Source organism: Protopterus annectens, chromosome 2.part0 (genome assembly GCF_019279795.1).
Source record: "Protopterus annectens isolate FY-2018-M chromosome 2.part0, PAN1.0, whole genome shotgun sequence".
Classification (NCBI taxonomy): Eukaryota; Metazoa; Chordata; order Ceratodontiformes; family Protopteridae; genus Protopterus; species Protopterus annectens.
The window spans coordinates 1,595,896,951-1,595,919,186 of NC_056728.1; positions in this window are offsets into that span (position 1 = coordinate 1,595,896,951).

The following is a 22,236-nucleotide window of genomic DNA, read 5'->3' on the forward strand; positions in this document are numbered from 1 at the left end:
CCTGTCTAATTGGCAGCACAACTTATTATTGTTGTCCTCACCCCTCTCCCAGGGGGGTTGAGTGTCCAAATCTTCCTCCAAATTCAGTGTATATGCACAGCTGTTGCTGTAGAAAAAATGGGCAGCTATGGACCTTCCCGACACCCTTCCTGCACATCCCTACCTATTTTCCCTACTGTCTTTCCCTCTTTGTGCCCCTTTTTTCATCACTTTCCTATCAACCCCCTTTTTCTTTTCTTTTAAATAAATTAGTGTGGGGGTAAGCAGCAGTAAGCACTTTTAAGCAGCAGTAAGCGGGTTTAAGTCTGTTTGTGCAGGGGTAAGCAATGCCTACACACGTTAAGCAATTTAGAAGCTAACCGAGTATAAGAAACTGTAACCGGAAGTTAGCAGTGCTTACCTCCACGCACAAACACGCAAACCCGCTTACAACTGCATTAAAGTGCCTTAATCACTCTGTATCCAATGGCCCGTGTTCTGCCCAGCAACAAAATAAACAGCCTCTGCAAGGCTCAAACCCAGGACGCTGCACACCATAGACAAAGTAATTTACCACTAAACCATGCCAGATATACATAGCTTTGATGTTTTCAGATACATATCATCCAGCCCAGTCATGCAACAACACAGACAATGTATACCAATGTTTAGATGTATGTGTGTGTGTAAATATATTAATATGTAAACAGATACAACATATCTATATATGTAGATATATATATATATATATATATATATATATATATATATATATATATTTAGAAATATATACACATATATATAAATATATATGAACATATATACATGCAAATATCTACATCGACACATATATATGTCTACACCTATATGTCTACATATACTCAGCAAGTTACATATATGTACGCAGATATATATCTATGTAGGTATATACGGACATAGTTATATATATGTAAGCAGATATATATATATATATATATATATATATATATATATATATATATATATATATATATATATATATATATATATAGGTATATATGGCCATACATCTGTAGATAGCAATGGTAGATTAACAGAAATATATATGTCCAGGTGCACCGTTAATGGGGTTGAGAGCCCCCAAACAATATACGTCTTGTACGAATTGGCATACCCCCCCACAGCCAAACATGTCCGCCCTGCAATACACTACCAAGTGTTGCAGATCCCATAAGCAGGACCTGACACGACACGGGCACAAGATGTTAACAGTACTACATCCTACCTGTATGATGTCAGGTTGGTATTGATAACATATCATGCAGTACAGTCTGGCTCCCATAGGAAATGTAAAATGTGGAAGCTATCAAAATACCCAGGATACATATACACAGACACATATATGCAGATACAGATACACACACACACACACACACACACACACACACACACACACATATATATATATATATATATATATATATATATATATATATATATATACATATATGCAGATATACATGTGACTACACATACACATGCAGAGATATGTGCAGTAAGATACTTATGTAGTAGGTGCACACAATATAGTACAGCCACTATGCCTACAGTTACCCTAACAGCTGGACACTGGATGAGCCACCCATACAAATGACATTCGTTGCCCGCAACATATACCCACAGAGTGGTCATAGGATAAATACCAAACACAGGATTGCAGAAATGGAATACCTTTATTTGTGTACTATTACAAATTTATATGCCATGTCATATAACTGTTCAGACACTGAAATCCATATCAACAGAGTAATGCAACCATGAAACAGTTATACTAATACAGTAGTTTGGAAATGTCCACAACTGTTGTTGCCCAGGCTAAGCCCTACAAATCGTACAATAGTACAGATAGACTGGGCCACAGGATACCACACAATCAACAGTAAGTGATGTAGGTGTATAGTCCAGCAGCCTCTATCTACACTCTTTACCCAATCACTAGGTGGTAAAGACTTCAGTTGACTAAATGGGCTTTAACTGTTACATAACAAGGCATAACTGACACCATCACAGGCACACTGGCAAAGAGAACAGTCTGTATGGTAGGAGGCAGTAGGCCTGCAGTAACCCACTTTATGTAAGTAATGTCAAGATAGGTGACATGTATGGTACTGCACATCCAGATACTTTAAGGCAGCTCACCCCTGATACCCCCACATTTTGTAACAGCCTAGGTTATGTATGGTGCATCCCCCCCTTCTAGACTCAATAATACAGAGCTATATACCACTGTTAGATACACTGGCCTTTGGAGTGCATATAGGCACACATGTATTGTGCAGGTGAAGCCCACACATATATGGCCCCAGCCCCACTGTATGTGTGGGGGATACAGCAGCAGTGGACAGCTGGCAGGCATGGCAGTGTGGTATACGTATATGTGCATAGGTATCTCTATCTTCATATGTGTAGACATATACTGCTTTGTATATATATATATATATATATATATATATATATATATATATATATATATATATATATATATACATATATATATATATATATATATATATATATATATATATAGGTGTATATGCATATATATATATATATATATATATATATATATATATATATATATATATACATATACACACACCCATCTATATAAGTCGATATGTACATGTGTAATTATCTATATAGATATCTGAATAATCATATGTATATATATATTCACCATATGTCCTGAACATCGGGTGTAGCCATACCTCAGCTCTTATAGTCCCATCTTCGTAGTGCAAGGGGATATCAGGCATGTATAGCAGGTATATTAGCAGACTATTGATACTGTAATAGGGATTGTCTTCACAGACATGGGGTGTGTGGGAGGTCACATCTGCTTTTCACATGTGTGCCACTGGTTACTAACAGAAGTCCTAAGGACATCATAGTACAGTACCGCTGCAAGCACGTAATGCTCATGTGGAATACAGCAGAGATATTGGACAATAGATGTGGACATTCTGACACACTCTGTACAGTCCAGAGGTATACACAGACCCCCTTAGTGCAGAACAGGTGGATCAAGCCTGACAATATGGATGGTAACAGCCATGTAGATGTGTATAACACACAACAACTGGTAGACATTCGCCCCCATAGGTTTTGCATTCACACACCCCTGTCTGTCCTGACACATAATAACTGTTGGTATAGAGGTGCCATGGACACATACTACCCACTAGATATTGACATACATCTGGACAGCATCTCACTGCTCTGTCTGACATACATGACTATTAAGTGAGGCCCAGCAGCAGTACATCTGGCAAGTATCTGGACATGACACCTCACTGGGTAAGTACACGAAGCTGCTAGGCATGTAACAAAGCACTGTGCAGCCTACAGGCAAACTAGCTCAACACTGACCTACATCTCCTATGGGGGAATGCACATGTGCCTGCATATATAACTGGCTCTACAGGCATATCACAGCACAGGGTACGATATACCTGTGTGAAACTGCATAACCACAACCAATGAAAACACCGCCACAGCCACATATGGTAATCTAGCAACACCATTCTCATATGTACCACTCACACACTAACCCTACATATCCTGGGTCACTACACAATGTGGTCTGATGCCCGTTTGTGGTATGGGACATGCGTGTGTATGGCCCTACAAACATGTAAGCCAATACAGTAATATACAGTGGAGCAGCATGTAACATCAGATAGGATGGGACCTAGGACAATGACATCTACCACAGTCTGTACACAGGCCAAGGTACATATTAACAATACACACACTGTCAACATTCACCGTAAGTACACAGGCCTCAGTACTGAAAAAACAACCACAGAATGTCCAGGTTATGTCATCAAATATAACCCCTACTGTACCTAACATGTGTTGCAGTCTGATATCTCACTGGCTAGTTATCAAACATGATGACACTAATTATGATGTACAGCACATATGAACCTCTTAGTGCATGACATATGTACACAGGTTGACTGAGTTGTGGCTGCAAGCACATACACAGGGCCAATATTGACATGTTGCTGTGATAACATCATACATTTACTCTGGTAACAGGGTTTGTTGCAACATATATCCTATGAGGGATATGAAGTCAGTAACTGTAATGGCTTTCACCATCTACAGACTGCAATCCTCATACTACCTTCTGCAGTTTACAGATACATGTTCTGTGGGTAACACATGAAACCAAAGGCACCACATACTGCCCAGTTTGCAGATGACCCTACAGATGGGGAGTCCTCATAAACATAGAACTGACATGGTAGGTATTAATACATTTAAGACAGCCATATCAGCACACACCCTGTTAAACCAACATTACTCTGAATACAGTATAGCAGCACTTACAGTCTTTAGTCATGTCAGGCACATCCCCCTCCTGTGTGTTGGCCTGTTTTCTCAGTGTATGTTGTCAGAGGTAAATCCCCAGTCCATCTGAGATGCTGTTTGCCAAACAACAGAACAATTCCTGTTCACAGTGAATGAAAAGGCCCAAAAGCATCATGATGTTCCTAGATATTGGAGTGTGTTTCCATGCAATTGGCTATGGGAATGTTATTACAGCTGTTCCACATGCAATCAGCTAGGAGAGGGCTGTAATTCGTGCAGAGGCCATCAGCTGATCATAAGCATTACCTAAAATACACATGCTGCTGCCTAAGCAAAGCATGTCTATGTCTCCACATCCACTAGTGAGTGAGTGAGAGAGGCAGGCAGATCAAAGACAAGTCAGGGAGGGGTAGGAGAGTAAAACTTAAGCATGTTTGTGTCACATACCTACCAGCACAGGATATCAAACTCAGTGGCAGCTGGTGACTTCAAATCAAAGGGGGACTGCAGGAGACAGATGAATGGGTGGGGCCAATGAGAAGGGGAATGACCAACTAGAAAAGGGTGGAGCTATGCTATGTTTAATTAAATACGCTGCCCTGGGTGCCAAACTCCCTTTTGGAATGTACCTCACAAGAAATCTGCAGCAGCTGGAAAGGCCACAGAAATACCTCACAAAGAGGATTACTGGCCTCAAACAAATGCCCTACACTGACCACCTCAAAAAACTCCGGCTTTACTCGGTAGCATATCGCCTACTCTGAGGTGATCTCTGCCTAACATATAAAGCTATGTCAAACCCAGAGCTGTTGGACATGCTACACCTAACGAAATCCCAATCCCTCCGAGCTACACGCTCTAGGGATCTAAACCTTGTCACCACAATAAACAGGACATGCTGGAGGGATAGATTCCTGTCCCAGAGACTTCCTATACTCTGGAACAAGCTACCCATCTATGTCAAGCAAAGTGCTTCATTAGCACTCTTCAAGAAAAATCTTGATGAGTGGATGGGAAATAGGAAATACACCCCGGGGATCACTTCTGTGTCTCTACTGGACAGTGGCACAGGAAAATAACTTTCTTGGGTAGCGTAACTTATGGTACTTTGCTGGCTAGGCTTATGTAGGCCCTTGGGCTGATAGCCTAGTACCTACCTATGAACCTGTGAGAGTCCAATCAAGACAAAATTAAGTATAGAAGAAAAAAATATTTCAATGCATCGGCTACATGACGGCTTACTTAATGTCTAGATGGAAAAAAAAGTAATGAGGTTCTGAAAATACTGTAATCCTGTTCTTTATTACAAATACTATCATATATGCATTTCAATACCCAAGGCTTATACACTATCTAGTTATGTAAATATTTTCTGCATGGCAGCAACAAAAAGGCTTTCAATGTTGGTAATTTTTTAACAGTATGCTTATTAAAGCTTTCTTGCATCTTACAATCTCAGGCAAGCTTACGTGATGGTCATTAAAGCATTGCTAGTTAAACACAGACTAACAGGTACTGCAACAACATGCATTTTCTGAATAAGAAGCATAAATCAACAGTATAGAAATATGACAGAAAAGCAGAACATTCTGCAAAGTCAAGGATGGATGAAAAGCCAATGTAGTATTTGTGCCTACCTTGGATTGGGGGATACTCTGTACACTTACACTGCATAACTGCTCCTTGCCTTGCTTGGACAAATCCAGAGTCACTACATGGGGGAGTGGGGTAGAACAAGTATGTCACAATCTGAAATGTCTGGCTGACGGTGATGGCCCTGACATTTGTCAAAACTCTCAACCTCAGAGCAAGAAACCTGGACAAAACCATAAATAAAAGTGGGACAAAGGCCCAAAAATAAGGACAATTTTAAATATACTCATAAACTTAGAAAGAAAATAGAATAGTAGTTCTTGCATTAGTATGTATTTTCTGAAGGGTATGAAATCTGAAACTCAAATGTCTGTCATTATTTTCTAATTTCAATCTTTAATGATTTGCCACTAATTTGTCAGAAAACCACAATTTTATGAAAAGCGGGCCAAAATGTGATGCAAAAATATAAAATAGCCACACAATACAGCTGGGAACCTGTCATAGAAGTGAGGAATGAAAGAAAGTTTGACATGATGTTAGCATTCACATATAAAGTTTATAAATACACATGCACACAAATACAAACACACCCTCATATGTATAAAAATATTCACACACACACACACACACACACACACACACACACACACACACACACACACACACATGCATATTATGTGTGTGCGTACATATGTATATATTTTATTTATTTATTTATTTGCAGTTGTCTTACCAGGATATTCCATTGGGCCTTGAGAACCCGTTTTCAATGGAGTCCTGGGGAGAAAAGCTCCACATTTAGATTATACAAGGATTTAATAGCGCACTTGATTACATGATGATTACAAAGATTATCATTTGTACAAATTGGTTTTATAACACTTAATCTAGCAAGTTTACATTGAGAGTAGTATAGACACAGACCAAAAAAGACAAAATGAAAGTTAGAAGGTTTTTTTTTTTTTTTTTTTTTTTTTTTAGGATAGCTAGAGAGCTAAAAAATTACTGGTGTAGTTAGGGAGATATATGCTGCAGGCAGGCATGCAAGCATGCCTTTGCTATAAGGGATTTAAAAGAAGAAGTAGAGAAAAGGTATTGTGAAAAAGAGTAGGTTATGAGGGATGGGAGCAGGAGCATTCCCAAGTGGATGTTAGGTGAGAGTGTAGTGATTTTTTTAAAAACTGGGATACTAGCGATTGTGCGAATGGTGGGGGAAGGGAGTTCCATAGGCGTGCAAGTGAGAAGGATAGAAGGTTTTGTCCTGGGGGGTGGAGGGGTCTATGGACTTCAATAAGGTTTTGATTGTTGGATCTTAATAGTCTTTGTGTGTGGTGCATTTTAAAGGTAGTAGAGAGGGAGGGACAGAGGTGTGGTTGAAATATGAATTTATGGGCATATGTGAGCTGGGTATATGAGAGGTAGTTGGGTAGTTCTAACCAGCTGAGTTTGTGGAGAGGTTCACAGTGATGCATAGATGATTTGGTACTGGTGGCGAATTTGGCTATTTTATTATAACAAGAGGATAGTTTGGTTTTGAGTGATGTTTGTATGTTTGTTAGAAGAGGGGCACCGTAGAGAAGGGAAGGAAGGAGAAATGTAGAGGAGAGAGAAAGCTTAGTAGATTTGGTGAGGAACCTATTGTGTCAATAGAGCATGCCATGTTTTTGGTGGGTTTGTTTTATATTTAGTAGTAGGTGGGAGTTGAATTTCAGTTTGTTGTCGATTTGGACTCCTAACAGTTTGGATTTGGATACTAGCTGTAGAGGCGTATTATTTTGGCTGGTGATGGGGAATGAATTTTTATCAAAGTTATTGGCTTTAGAGGGTGTAAATATCATAAGTTTAGTTTTAGTGGCATTGAGTGCTAGATGGTTGTGTTTCATCCATTGTTCTGTTGTGGAGAAGGACTCTTGAGTAAGTTTTAGAAGAGTTGGAATGGATGAGGCAGCACAGATGATTGTGGAATCATCAGCATATTGTATGATGTTTGCATGAGGGATAGAGAGGAAGAAGTCATTTATGAAAATAATAAAGAGGAGGGGGCCTAATATAGAGCCTTGTGGGACACCTGTTGGGGTATTGAGAAAGGAGGAGGTTGCTTTTTTCCACTTGACAGCTTGTTGTCTGTTGGAAAGATAGCTGGTAAACCAAGTAAGGGATGATGGTGAAAGGTTTAGGTTGGATAGCTTATTAAGAAGTAGGTTATGCGAGATAGTATCAAAGGCCTTAGAGAGATCTAGTAGAATGGTAGAAACAGTGAGGCCAGAGTCTCTGGCTTTATTCACAGTTTCTAGGAAGGATAGGAGGGCTGTCATAGTGCTATGATGGGGCCTGAAACCATGCTGGGTAGGAGTTAATAGTTTGTTGTCTAAGAGATGAGGAAGTAGTTGAAGATGGATGCATTTCTCTAGGATTTTTGAAATGGGAGAGAGGATGGCAATGGGACAGAAATTGCTAATGTTATTGTCGGTACCACCTTTATGCAGGGGAATGATATAGGCTTTTTTCCAGATTTAAGGAACAGTACTTTCTAGGATAGAGCGGTTGATAAGGATACTTATTGGGAGAGCAATAGCTTCGGCGGCTATGCTGAGGAAGTATGAGGGGATGTTATCAGGGGCATTGGTGCATGGTTTTAGTTTCTGTAGGATTTTTTTATGATAGAAGTAGGAATAGGTTTAAGGAGGAATGGAGGTGGTAGAGAGGGTGGGGAAGGAGAAAATGGAGTTTGTGGGCAAGGTGGTTGTAGAGAGGTGGAGATAGGAAGGGGATTGTTATTTGTAAAAGAAGAGGTAAGTTTGGAGATAGAGTCTATGAAGAAAGAGTTAAATTGGGTGGCTAGGTCAATGTCCAGTGTATTTGGGGAGGGGTTTGGGTTTTCAGCAGTACCTGGTTTTAAGAGGGTAGATATGCCTCTCCAGAACTTTTGGGGATTGGTTTTGTGGTTGCTTTGTAGGTGAGTGAAATAATTTCGACGGTCTGCTGAGATGAATTTTTTAACTGTGTTACGGAGGGTTTTGTATTTATTAAGGTTAGATGTAGTTTTGTTTCTATGGTATTGGGTCCAGACTTTGTCTCGAAGTTTCATGGTGGTTAGTGTTTCTTTAGTTAACCAGGGGGAGGTTTTCTTTTTTATTATTTTGGTTATTGGGGGAGCATAAGTATCAAGAACTTTTAGGAAGGTTGTGTTAAAGTCAGAGATAGCATTTTCAAGGGGTAAAGTTTTTAAGCAGTTCCAGTTGATTGATTTTAGGGAGTCAGAGAAAGCTTCTGGGTTAAAGTTTTTATGGCAGTGGGTGGTGATATAATTATGTGTGACTTGCAATGGAGAAGGCAGACACCTAGTGAAGATGGGAAGGTGATTGCTGAGGGAGTCAGGAAGGGTGCCACTGTTGGGGTAGTAGTGAGGGTGGGAAACTAGAATCCAGTCTAAGATGTTACCACTAGTGAAGTCTTTGCATGGTGTAGTCATGGTGTTGATAAGTTGGGTGTAGTTATATAGGTTAATATTGAGGGGGTGAGAAGGGGATTGAATGGAGGACCAATTGATATTGGTGTCTCCCATAATTATAGTTTCATTTGAGATATTAGTAGAAAGCCAAGAGAGGATCACTTCGAGTATTGGGATATTGTTTCCAGGTGGAATGTAAATGGAGGCTATGTATATGGATTTGTATGTGTTTAGTTGAAGTTGAGCAAGTAAAAGTTCTGCATTAGTAAACTGGGGAATAATTTTATTATAAGGTGTTATACACAGGGAGGATGAATAGAGCAGTGCTACACCTCCACCCTTTTTATGGGTTCTGTCAGCTCTGATGATAGAGTAATTGGTTGGGACTATTTCTGCATTTTGTATATGAGGTTTTAGCCAGGTTTCAGAAATGGCTAAGATGTCTGGTTTGTTATGTAGCAGCCAGGCATGAAGATTAGGAATTTTGTTAGTTAAGCTTTGTGCATTTAAAGATGTAAATAGAATAGATTATTAATTGATGAAGAGGGGTTTGGGCCTGGGTTGGGGTGTATGTCACCAGATAGAAGTGTGGGAGTTAGAATTTGGGTTAAATAGTTGAGGTGTTTGGGTAGTTTTGTATGTGTGGTGTGAGTAAAGAACTTAGTGGAGGTTATGGAGGGGAGAGTGTTTGTTGAGGTTTTATGTGGAGGGATGATTTTATATTGAAAATATAGATTATGTTTGATGGGATATAGTTCTGGAGAGATGGAATTGTAATGGTTGGTTTGTGAATTGTGGTGGTGGTAGGTTGTCTGCAGGAGTGGGGTGTGGATGATGGGATTAGGCTTGGTTAGATAGTATATGTAGCAGAGGTTTAGAAGGAGTAGTATTTGAAATGTGAGAAAAGAGTATTTTACAAGCATGTTAGGATTTGGTAGGCAAGGTAGATGTTCAATAGGGGGAGGGGGACTATGTGAAGAAGGTTGCTGTGCGTGGGGGTGGGTATGGGGAATGGGAGTGTTGTTAGTGTTTGGAGAGGAAGTAGGAGTGGCTTAAAGGGCATAAAGTTAGATGTAGTGGGGGTGGGTGGAAAATGGGGGAAGGGTAGGGGAGCGGAGTGAGCCCGCAGGGCGAATGGAGCGGGGATCAACAAAAGAAGAGAAAAGTAAAAAAGTATCAGCTGCAACTGCTGGTGGTGTGGACACGTAAGGAGGTATGTTAGGTGGAGAAACCAGATAGGGATGAGTGTTCTGTAGGGATGTGTGAGAGGTGTTTAGTTGAAAGTAGTGTTGTACAGGGGGTAAACCAGAAGGTAGTCAGAGAGAGAAATTCCGACTCTAAAATAGGTAGTCAGTTTAAATAGGATGGAGGTCAGGTAAGGTTACAGATAAACTGGCAACAGGTTATTGGGTGCTGCCACCTAGCGGTGACATGGAAGAAAAGCAGGCAGCAAAGGAGCAAGGACACTAACAGCTTTTACTGTGAGAGTATCTGGAGCTAAGGTAACTTATGGGGAGAGAGTAAGTTTGTGTTGTCCATGGTATACTACTGTGTCACTTACAATAGATATTAGACAAAGAAAAAGTATTACTACATTCCAAGTTTAACTTTATGGGCAGTCTTCAGGAATTCTGTGATGCAGTCAAACAGGTAAGTTCCAGGGTGGCCTCAGAGGTGAAGCAGGAGGAATTCCATAGGTGGAATGAGGAGGGGAGGGAGTTTCCATTCAGAGATTCTGGAATAAGGAACTGCAAAATGAGAGGAGAGTTACACTAGGTTAGGTTTATACAATGGTTTAAACTGCAGATAAGACAGGAGGGAGTAAGGGGGAAAAATCAGTAAGGAAGGATTCTTATACAGGATTTTAGTGGATACATACAGTGGATACATACAGTATAGAGATAGAAGTAATAGTAGTGTGTGTATATAGGCAGTTCAGAGAATAGACATAGAAGAAGGGGAGAGAGAGAGGGAAAGGAGTAAGACAAGAGGTAGAAAATGCAGCACAACTACAGCTTATAGAAAGAGCAGGAATAGGTAGGTTGCCATGCAAGGTTGATAACTCAATTATTATACAAAACAAACATTCCTACAGTACCCAGCTAACTAGCAATTTAAGAAAATAAAACAGGCAATGGCGTAGGCACGGCAGATAGATGCAGTTGGCAAGCAATTAAATGACAATGCAGAGAACTTTGCAAATTCAGCTAGACATGTATAGAAGAAAATTGCCACATTACAATCTACCAGTGTTAATACAGCATTGTACAGGCTAAGATATGTCCAAGCTCAGTGTTGTACACAAACTAGAAGTAACAAATGTCAATAGTACTATCTACAGGTATTAAACAACGGGTATCTACTGAGAAATGTGTCCTTATCTAATGCATATAAAGAGACATTTATATAGGCATTTCCAGAGGAGAGAGTCAGTTTAACTAGTAACTATGCCACATGGTCATTCCATCTTCTTTGCTGCCATAACAGTGAACAGAATAAGTGAATCCAGACAACTATAGTGTAATGTTATTGGGCATGCTAATGGTGGTCTAGCCACTTCAAACATCTCACAATACTGCAAACACCTTCCCTCCTGCTCCTAAAAGGTTGTACTTGAAAATCAATCTTTAGAACTACAAACAACCAAATAAAACATTCCCAGCATTGCAACCACCATAGAGAATACCAAGAATGGAATGATGTTGTCTACAGTTAAAAATTCCAATCATACCTCTCAACTGTGCCTGATTTCCAGGGATGCCCCTGATTTTTGCAAAATTTAACTCTGTCCTCTTAATCCCTCCTAAAACTGGTGACTCTTAGATGAAAGATGGTGAATTATACTCAATAAATAATGGCAGGAATTAAGAGTTATAGATTTCAAAAATGTATATCAATTAACATTCTTTTATTCTGCAATGTCTCAAGTTAATAGTATTAATATTTTATAAATGTCCCCAATTGTCCCTGATTTTTTTCTGGGTTTGTCCCCGATTCTGTTGAAATTTGTCCCTGATTAGTTGAGAGCTATGATTCCAATACAAAAGACAAGAATACATTTTGTAAAGAAACTGGCACGTTGTGCTCAGATTCACTCTTATCTCCACACAGATTCACTTGTTTTCTTACTGTAATCAATAGTATTTACAATCAGTTGTCTGGGACATTCCCAATCCCTTCATTATTTAACAGGGGAATCCTAAAAAGTCATTTAGTAATCCAGACCTGGATGTTATATTACTTAAAAGAAAATTAGGCTTTCCATTTAGGAGACAGCTGCTCCCTGCTTGAAGCTTCTTAACATTTTCTCCCTATAATAATTCATTTCATATTAAAAAGCAATTAAACACAATAAATCGTATTGATTTATTGCTGCATATAGTATGATATCTCTTAAGTAAGAAAGCACTTAAAACATTACTGCGGGAATTCTAGTATCCACACATACACTATTACAAAACTTTTCAAATGTGCCTCTCTGTAGTTCCCTGACCGTGACATGACATTTAAAACCACTGCTGCCAAGATTTAGTAAAGATCATAAGGGAAGACTGTATCTACAGTGTTATTGGTCCTAGGCTAGGCACTGAAGTAGCAACACTCGCTAGTGTCTGCCAGTGACAAACAAACATCATAGGTGCCACCTTCTCCTCATGATATCCTTTGGAGGCTGCATGCAAATTTACATGGTTGACTCTTGTAAAATGATAACACCACGAATGGAGAGTGAATAAGTATGTATTAACAAACACACAGTTGCGTTCCAGTACTAATTAAGGCTGTCCTTTCTATTCCACTTCCTTTTTACTGCACCTCCGTACTGAATGTCAGCATAAACCACGACCAGGCGGAATGTATAAAAATACTAAATTCTTTAATATAAAACAACAAAATGGACGTAACAGAAACTTAGATTTAGCGCTTTCATCTCCTAAACGGAGACTTCTTCAGAATCTACTTGTAGTAGGCAGGTTGGTGCTGACATTCAGTACGGAGGTGCAGTAAAAAGGAAGTGGAATAGAAAGGACAGCCTTAATAGTACCGGAACGCAACTGTGTGTTTGTGGATTATTCCTTTTGGTTACAAGTATGTATTAACCCTAGCCATTGGTGATCATTTGGGGGTCAAAACATGCACAGAACTTCAGCACACAACTGTACTTTGTTTCACTCGAATTACAGCCCCGTTCACATATTTATAAGAAAAATATGTACACCAAAAACACTTCCCTCAATCCTCCACTCACCCCCAAATCAGAGTTGATAGTATCCATAACTGTCACTCACTTAAACATGACTCGATTGTTTAAACTTACGTACTCTCATTGATCTACAGGAAGAAAGTGATTTTACACACTGGCCAGTAATATTTAGAAGCATAAAGTCATAGTATTTATGACGCTGGGGCACTATATCATTTGGTTATGCTGTGTTTTAGGTTTACAGCCTCACTCATGTCATATATTATAAGCAGCTGTCATTTAATTTGCTGAAGAACTGTTGAAACGCCTGGAGCAGACTTATGTGCTTCAAAGACAAAAACGGCACAGAATACTTAGACTACAAGTAATAACAAAACTTAAAGGGGTAAGCCACTAGCTTACAGAACAGTACAATCACAGAAATACATCAACTACCCTATTCCATGTGGCAGTAACATTATAAGCAGTCACTAGAGCAGCTTTAACATGGGCCCATATTACTGACAGGCACAGCAGACTCAGCAGGAATATCAAAACAAATAATTTGTTAGTGTTCTCAGAAGCCAAACAGCATGACAAGACAATGACTCGGCATATTTCTAGTTGCTCACCTTAATTTTGTTGAGGACTCCATTATTTTCCAAAGTTTGTACTAGCAAATCCCTGAGCTCGGTGTCTTCTTCAGTAGCTGACATATTCCTTCACCAAGACAATGACATAAACACTTTTGACAACTAGCACTAGAGTGTCGAAGATTCCACAAATAAGATGCAGCTATACTGTGTACCACAAGAGTGTACTAACAGAATTCCATGATACTGCTGTGGCGGCAAGACTGTGATCACACAGCTACTCCAACAAGTGCTGTCATAAGAAAATTGCATCTGTCTTCTGCTATATAACCAATTTAATGTTCACAGTGCTTGCTATTGTACACAAAAATACCATATGCACCACAGACAGACACACACACAGACACCCTACCTGCATTACTTCTGTAAATCCTTGGTTGGTCCATGGTTAAACAGTAAATCCTCAGTAAAAGCAGTCTCCTCAGCCCGCGCAAGCTAATGTCTGGTTTCCGGTTCTTGGTTCCCCCGCGACAGTAAGCTGGAGGCTCCAGCCTGCAGACAATGCAGTCTAGTTCCTTCTGTTCCATGCAGTTTCACCGCACAGACTTCTGGGCTGCAGGGCAGAGATGCCTTTCTCCCTTATCCGGACTGCCTGACATAGCAGTCTGGAGTTCTGTGAGTACCAGGAACTCCAAGCACGCATGCGTGGAGTTCTGGGACTCACAATTTGTTTTTGTTTTATTTTCTTTTTTCTTTTCTTCATTCTTTCTACAGGTGGGGGTGCTGCAGTCCTGCAGTCCTATAGCACGAGCCGCCCCTGATCAAACCCCTGATGACTATGTAGTGCTATCACAGTTCTATGCAGTTATTGGGTCTGCCCCATAGGTTACCTGTTGAGGAGCCCTCAGAACATATATGTGATGGTGAGTGACATCTGCAACAGGGATATGGTATCTATATGGTAGGTGAAGTACGCGTGCCTGTCCGCATTAACAGGTGCCGGCATCAACACAGCCACACTTTCACAGGGATGCACGCACATTGACACACTTGTCATGGCCAGGATTACAACTCATCACTAGTGAGATTGCCACAACACATTACTGTGCAGGCATCGCATGCACCACATGGGCCATACAGAGGCTATATGGGCAAAGGGTATGGGGAGGTGTTTGACATCAGACAGCATGCTTCAGTAAGCCAATGGGGAGTTGTGGTGAGTGTGGATGTGATCATACGCATCATAAAACACACACACAAACACACAGGGTGCAAGTACTGACATGCATGGGTGCATTTCTGCACAGGTGTGTGGTGGTCGACTGTGCCAGATGGCTATACAAGGCTAAGTGATGGGCATACCTTTGCATGAGGCCACATGACAATGATCTGCATTGTGGCTCAAAGCTGTAGTTTCTGCATTTGCCCACACAGGTGGGTATTGCAACCCTCATCCAGTCACCTTGGTGACTATTGTGTGTGGTCAATGCTGTGCATCACTTGCCATGTATGTTTTTCTTAGTCCATAACATGGATGGTGTCTGGGATGTGCACACCTCCCACATGTATGTACAGTGACATGTGGAACTGTACCTGGGGTGTCTGGCCCATGTTGTGTACACAGATTATCATCAGATGTGCCAGTCTTGGCAACCCCTGGCGGGAACTGGTAATGGACAGTAGGTTTACCCTGCACCTACATTGATAGCATGCTAATGACATTCCCTGGTGTCAGTGGCATATGTCCATACAGGGCATGTTTTAAGGCATGGTATGTCTTTTGTGGGTCACATGTGATGGCACCACAGGTGTTGCAGGTGTCCAGTGGGAAAATGGAGAAGGTGCACTGTCTGCATGTACATGCCTACTGGACATATGGACAGAGTGCCAAGCCCTCTGTAACCCACTGCAATCACTCCATAGTTACTATCGTTGGCCAGTATGCAGTGTACTACCCACATATTGGCTGTTGTCTAGGCATATGTATGTGTGTGTGTGTATGAGGCATGGGTTGAGAGTGTGCTCTGGGTAATACTGGGGTTGCTAACTGTGATTCCCTGACCTTGATGTCACATGTATGGATATGGATTTGTGCCCCAGCCTCTCAGCTATTTCACATCTGTATTCCTGTATGGTGGACATTGTGATATTTACTAGGGCCACCTTATAAGAAATTTGCTAAACCCACTCCACATTGGACTCAGGTGTCACACACTCACACCCACCTCCACACAACATACAAGTTACAAACACACACACATACACACACACACACACACACACACACACACACACCTGTCCCATCTGGGAGTAGAACCTCTACCTAACTAGTTTATTACACTACAGCACTATGTAGTCATAGTATGCACCACAGAATTTACTGGAGTACTCTTTCCCCAGTGGTGTATATCACATTGGATGACATCAGCAGAATTGCCAAAGTAGGACATTCTAATTGTAGTTAGTGTGGCTAGGCTAAAATGCATTGCTCCCTACACAGATAATGACTCACAAAACAACCACAACCAACATGTGTGGGTATAGAATCCCTAACAGAGGTCTATATCAAACTACAGCATGGAGCTGTTACATGATGCACCATTGGAATTATTGGAGAGCTCCTTCCCCAAAGGTGTATTTCACAATGAATGACATCAACAGGACTGCCAAAGTAGGGCATTTGAATTGTACTGTGTGTGACTAGCCTATAATGCATTGCTCTCTACACAGACATTGAAACATACACAAAATATCCAGAACTGCCATAAGTGGGAATAGAACCCTAACAGAGTTCTATATCACACTACAGCAGTATGCTGTTACAGGACACGATACAGAGATTACTTCGTTGCACCCTTCCCAGAGGTGTATTTCTAGGTGGCTGACATCAGCAGCCTTGCCAAAGTTGAGCATTTGAATTGTAGGGAGTGTGACTATTCTAAAAAACATCGATCTCTGCACAGACAGAGAGACACACACAAGCACACTTGCCAAGTTTGGGATTAGAATAGCTACGTAATTAATTTATCACTATACAGCAGTATGCAGTTACAGGATGCACTAAGGTGATTACTGGGCTACAACCTTCCTAGAGGTGTATTTCTAGGTGAATGACATCAGCAGCCTTGCCAAAATTGAGCATTTGAATTGTAGGGAGTGTGACTACCCTAAAAAGCATTGCTCTCTACACAGACAGAGTCAGATGGGCACACAAACTTGCCAAGTTCGGGATTAGAACAGCTACCTAACTCATTTTTTACACTACAGCAGTTACAGGATGCACTACGGAGATAACTTGACTACAACCTTCCCAAAGGTGTATTTCTAGGTGGATGACATCAGCAGCCTTGCCAAAGTTGAGCATTTGAATTGTAGGAAGTGTGACAACCCTAAAAAGCCTTGCTCTCTACACAGACAGACACAGAAACACATTTGCCATATCTGGGATTTGAACTCCTACCTAAAGATTTTATCGCCCTACAGCAGTACGAAGTTATAGGATGCACTACAAAGCTTACTGTGCTACAATTCTCCCAGAGGTGTATTTCACAGTAGATGACCTCAGCAGGCTTGTCATAGTAGGGCTATGGGGAGGGCAGTGTGTGTGCATGGGGCATAACCCATTCATCTAGAGGTCGACACGCCACATGCGGGCACACACAGGGTCATATTTCACAGGCACGTGTATACAGCTGCTAGATGACTACTTCCTTGTACAGTCATGCTTCACAGCTGGCACGTGCACCACATAGTCTGTAATGCTGCCAGATACTGGTGGCTAGTATGTGCAGTGAGTGACATCTGACCCTCATGTGGTTGGAGCCCTTTGGCTGTGTGCTGGGTGGGACAGGCCTGGATGTCTCCTTGTCACAGTCACCCTCTTCCACACATCTAAGTACATCTACTTTGGCTTATTGTAGTGTGTTGTCCTAACATATATGTCTGTATTCCTATTCACTGTGTGTGCAAGGCATGAGTGGTGCATACTGACGAGTGTTTGCACTAACAACTGCGACTGCCAGATATGTTTGGTCCACTGGTGTTTGCAGACATGGCCTTCATGTGTTTAAGTGTGTGAGCATGCCCAGTATGACCTTTCAGTATGTTGTTGACTGACATTGCCTTCATTTCTAAAAGTGTGTGAGCATGCCCAGTATGCCCATCTGTATTTAATGTGTGGATCGAGTCCAGGTAGTTAGTACTGCAGTGCTGACCTTTGTGTTGTACACCGACAGGTGGCATGCTGTTTCAGCAGGTTATCCATCAAACATTTGGCATTGACTGTTCCTACATTTCTGCATAGGATGGGGGTGGGTTCACCTGACTATTTCTACATTTCTACACAGGATGGGGGGCACACCTGACTGTTACTACATTTCTATGTTGGATGGGGGGCACACCTGACTATTTCTACATTTCCACACAGGTTTCGGAGGCACACCTGACTGTTATTACATTACTATGTAGGGTGGGGGGCTCACCTGACTATTTCTACATTTCTACACAGGATAGGGGGCACTCCTGACTGTTATTACATTACTACATAGGATGGGGGAAGGCACACCTGTCTGTTTCTACATTTCTACACAGGATTGGGGGGCACACCTGACTGTTATTACATTACTACGTAAGATGGGGGGGGGCGCACCTGACACTTGTACACATTTGCTGACTGTACTGGTATGTCAGATACTCCATTTCATTCTGTATTCTTACCTATCATGCTGACTAGAGGCATACCAGTGTACTACAGATCATAGCTTTGTATGCCCTACATATTAGTGTCTGACTTCCTACCCTTCAGAACTAACAACCCACTGCCTGACCTGCTGTAGTCTGTCTGTGTAGGCCGGGGGAGGTTAACCATAGCCATCATTCACGGGCCATAGCATAGGCTCTGTTTGGGTTTGTCTACACCTGTCCTGCTAGCTGAGACTGTTGTTGGGTATGTGAACTACCCTGACTGGCATGTGTGGGTCATATGGATACACATGTCACTCAGCACATTTCCTGCAGTGGGTTTTGTCACCCTGTGTAGTACTGACTACTATGGTGACTCCAGTATGTGTTACAGATGTCATGGTACCACTATGGGTGTCTAGTGTCTGCTGCCATAACATTCAGTGAACATTTTCCCTTGTATGCTCACATCCATACCATAGATACAGGTAATGACACATTCTACTCCATTTGGCAATAGGTAGGTTGATTGACTTACCTTGAGGGTGTGCCAGACTTGCAGATGGGGCTGGAGGGCTGCCTATGTCGGATACACATAGTATTCTCCCTATACATGGTTTAGCACAGGTAGTGTCATGTTTGGCATCCCTTTTACTGTATGTGCGAGTCAGAGAGAGGTGTCATTCCCTGGGTCCCTACTGTGTCAGTGTATGTGCTATGCGTTGTCTCTTTGCTGCAGCCTCAGCATACTGGGCATGCCTCCATCTGCCTACTGGGGCAGGCTCAGGTTGTTCCTCTTCTAAGTCACTCTGCGCCTGTGCAGTCCTTGGCATTGGCGGGGGCTGTGTGGCCCTGCCCCATGCTGTTCTTGCTGCAGCTGTTTCCACAGGATCATATTGTGTAGCATGGCACATACCATAACAATTTGCGTACATGTAGCTGGTGAGTACTGCAAGGCTCTACTGGATGTGTCCAAACACCAGAACCCTGACCTGAGAATCCCAAACACATGCTCTATTATAAATCTGGTCTGTGCGTGTGCCTCATTAGGGTGTTCTTGTTCAGGTGTGTGTGCATTTCTGATGGGTGTCATCAGCTACGGCTCCAGGGTGTAACCAGCACCCCCCACTAGGTGACCGTAGGGGATTTCCCCATTGGCAAATATCTGATACAGCTGCATCAGATGCTATATGTGGGAATCGTCATAGCTTCCAGGGCTGCCAGCACACACATTCATTATAATGCCCTGGGCATCACATACAACCTGGTAGTTAATGGAGGGGATGCCCCTGCGGTTGATGTAGGCCCTACCCTGATCACCATGTGGTGCTTTGATGCATATGTGCATGCAGTCTATAGCACCCACTACCTCAGGGTATTCTGCAATTTGGTGGAAGAGATGCAAATTGCTGGCCAACACCTCATGGGTGTTGAAGAAATATACGTGCTCACTGGCATGTGCTGACATGGCATCCAGGAACTGGTGAAATACTCTGGATGCTGATGCCTGTGAGATCCCCACAATATCCCCAGTTGAGCTTTGGGAGGTACCTGTGGCTAGTAAAAGAAGAGAAAAGTAAAAAAGTATCAGCTGCAACTGCTGGTGGTGTGGACACGTAAGGAGGTATGTTAGGTGGAGAAACCAGATAGGGATGAGTGTTCTGTAGGGATGTGTGAGAGGTGTTTAGTTGAAAGTAGTGTTGTACAGGGGGTAAACCAGAAGGTAGTCAGAGAGAGAAATTCCGACTCTAAAATAGGTAGTCAGTTTAAATAGGATGGAGGTCAGGTAAGGTTACAGATAAACTGGCAATAGGTTATTGGGTGCTTGTTATCCACTGGGATGGGTTCCCCGCGATAAGTTTGGTGTGTCAGGTGTGGCCGGCACAGCTCAACAATTTGCTGTAGGAACTCTCTGTCCACCCTACAGCACTTCACTATCTCCAGCTCATGTAGCCCCTGGTAGGATACCCTGGGTCTGTACACTCTTCTCCATCTCCTCACTGTGGGTGGATCAGCAGCATTCACATCCTCACCATCCCCAGCCTCGTGCACATGTTGCTCTATGTTGCCTGCTGCAGCCCTTCTCATTTTGTGGGTTTGTTTGTTAAAATTTCCCTGCTTGTATACACCGGTGGTGTAGAGTGTGGGAAAAACCAAAGGGGAAGGTGTTTGCATAGTTTATAGTAGTGTTCTGGGTTGGGCTGTTCTGCTGCCTGTGTAATTGGCTGATTCTGATACATTTCACCTGCCAGCTAAGCTAGTTCTCCTTGATAACCTTTCTACTGCTGTTTTCCCTTCCCATTGCCTTCCTGTTTAAGCCCGGGTGTGCGCTGCGCAAACACAGTGTTCAAATGTGCACAGTGCTGCTATTTCCTGGTTTAACTTATTTTTTCTTCCTGTAAAACCTGGTGCATGGCATGCACACCCTCTTAGGCTTAGCAAAGAGTGCTAGGCAGGTTTGGACACACCATCTAGCTTAGTTGTGCTAAGCTATGAGCAAACCCAAGCCGCAGGGCTCCAGTCTACTTACAGTATGCCTGACACACACACACCCATGATGTCACCTAACTCCTAGGCTTGTAGCAATCTATTGCTCCTCCTACAATGTTGGGACCTGGTTCACATGCTGGGGAAAACTGGGATTCACTATCCTTCCCCTCATTTGCATAGGATTGCCTGCTAATGCATAGTTATGTGTCTCACACTGAGCCTCCCCCCTTAGCAACCACTACTCACTGGCCATGTTGTCTTCTGCCTGCCATTGGCTTGCATGGCAAAATACTAATTTTAGTTCGAATGCTTAATTTAGGTTCATTTTGTTATTTTCCCCCGATCGCATTTGCCTGCCGCTGTCCTACTCTTAAACAGCCATGATCAGCTAAAAAAAAAAAATTAAAGTTGATTTTTGTATTTCTTTTACTGTTTGCAATGCCAATGGCCTTATACTTGGCCATTGTCATGCTTACTACATGATATGCAACCTTTATTTGAAGCTGTCACAGCTCCATTTTGGATTTTGCAGAAATGTACTCCGTTACTAACCGAGTACATTTCTGCAGATAGAATTAGTCCTGCACGGATGGTTGCAAGCTTACTGGATTGCAAAATCCCTTCATTTGCATAGATTTCTCCTGCAAACGGGGTGATTTGCATACAAGGGCTTCGTCCTTGCAGGATTAGTGCAGTAGCGCTCGTGCATGCCACTGCAGGCTGTTCTGGATCGCACAGCAGGCATATTGCCTGCTTGAGCTCCTGCACCAATCTTGCATGCTGTGCAAGCTTTCTAGAAACCTAGGGTCTGTTTTGCAGCAGAGTGACACTGTTATAAAGCTAATTAGTTTAAATGTCCTGAGGAAAAGCTCTCATGTCTTCAGAGATTGCAAAAGTTGACTTTCCTT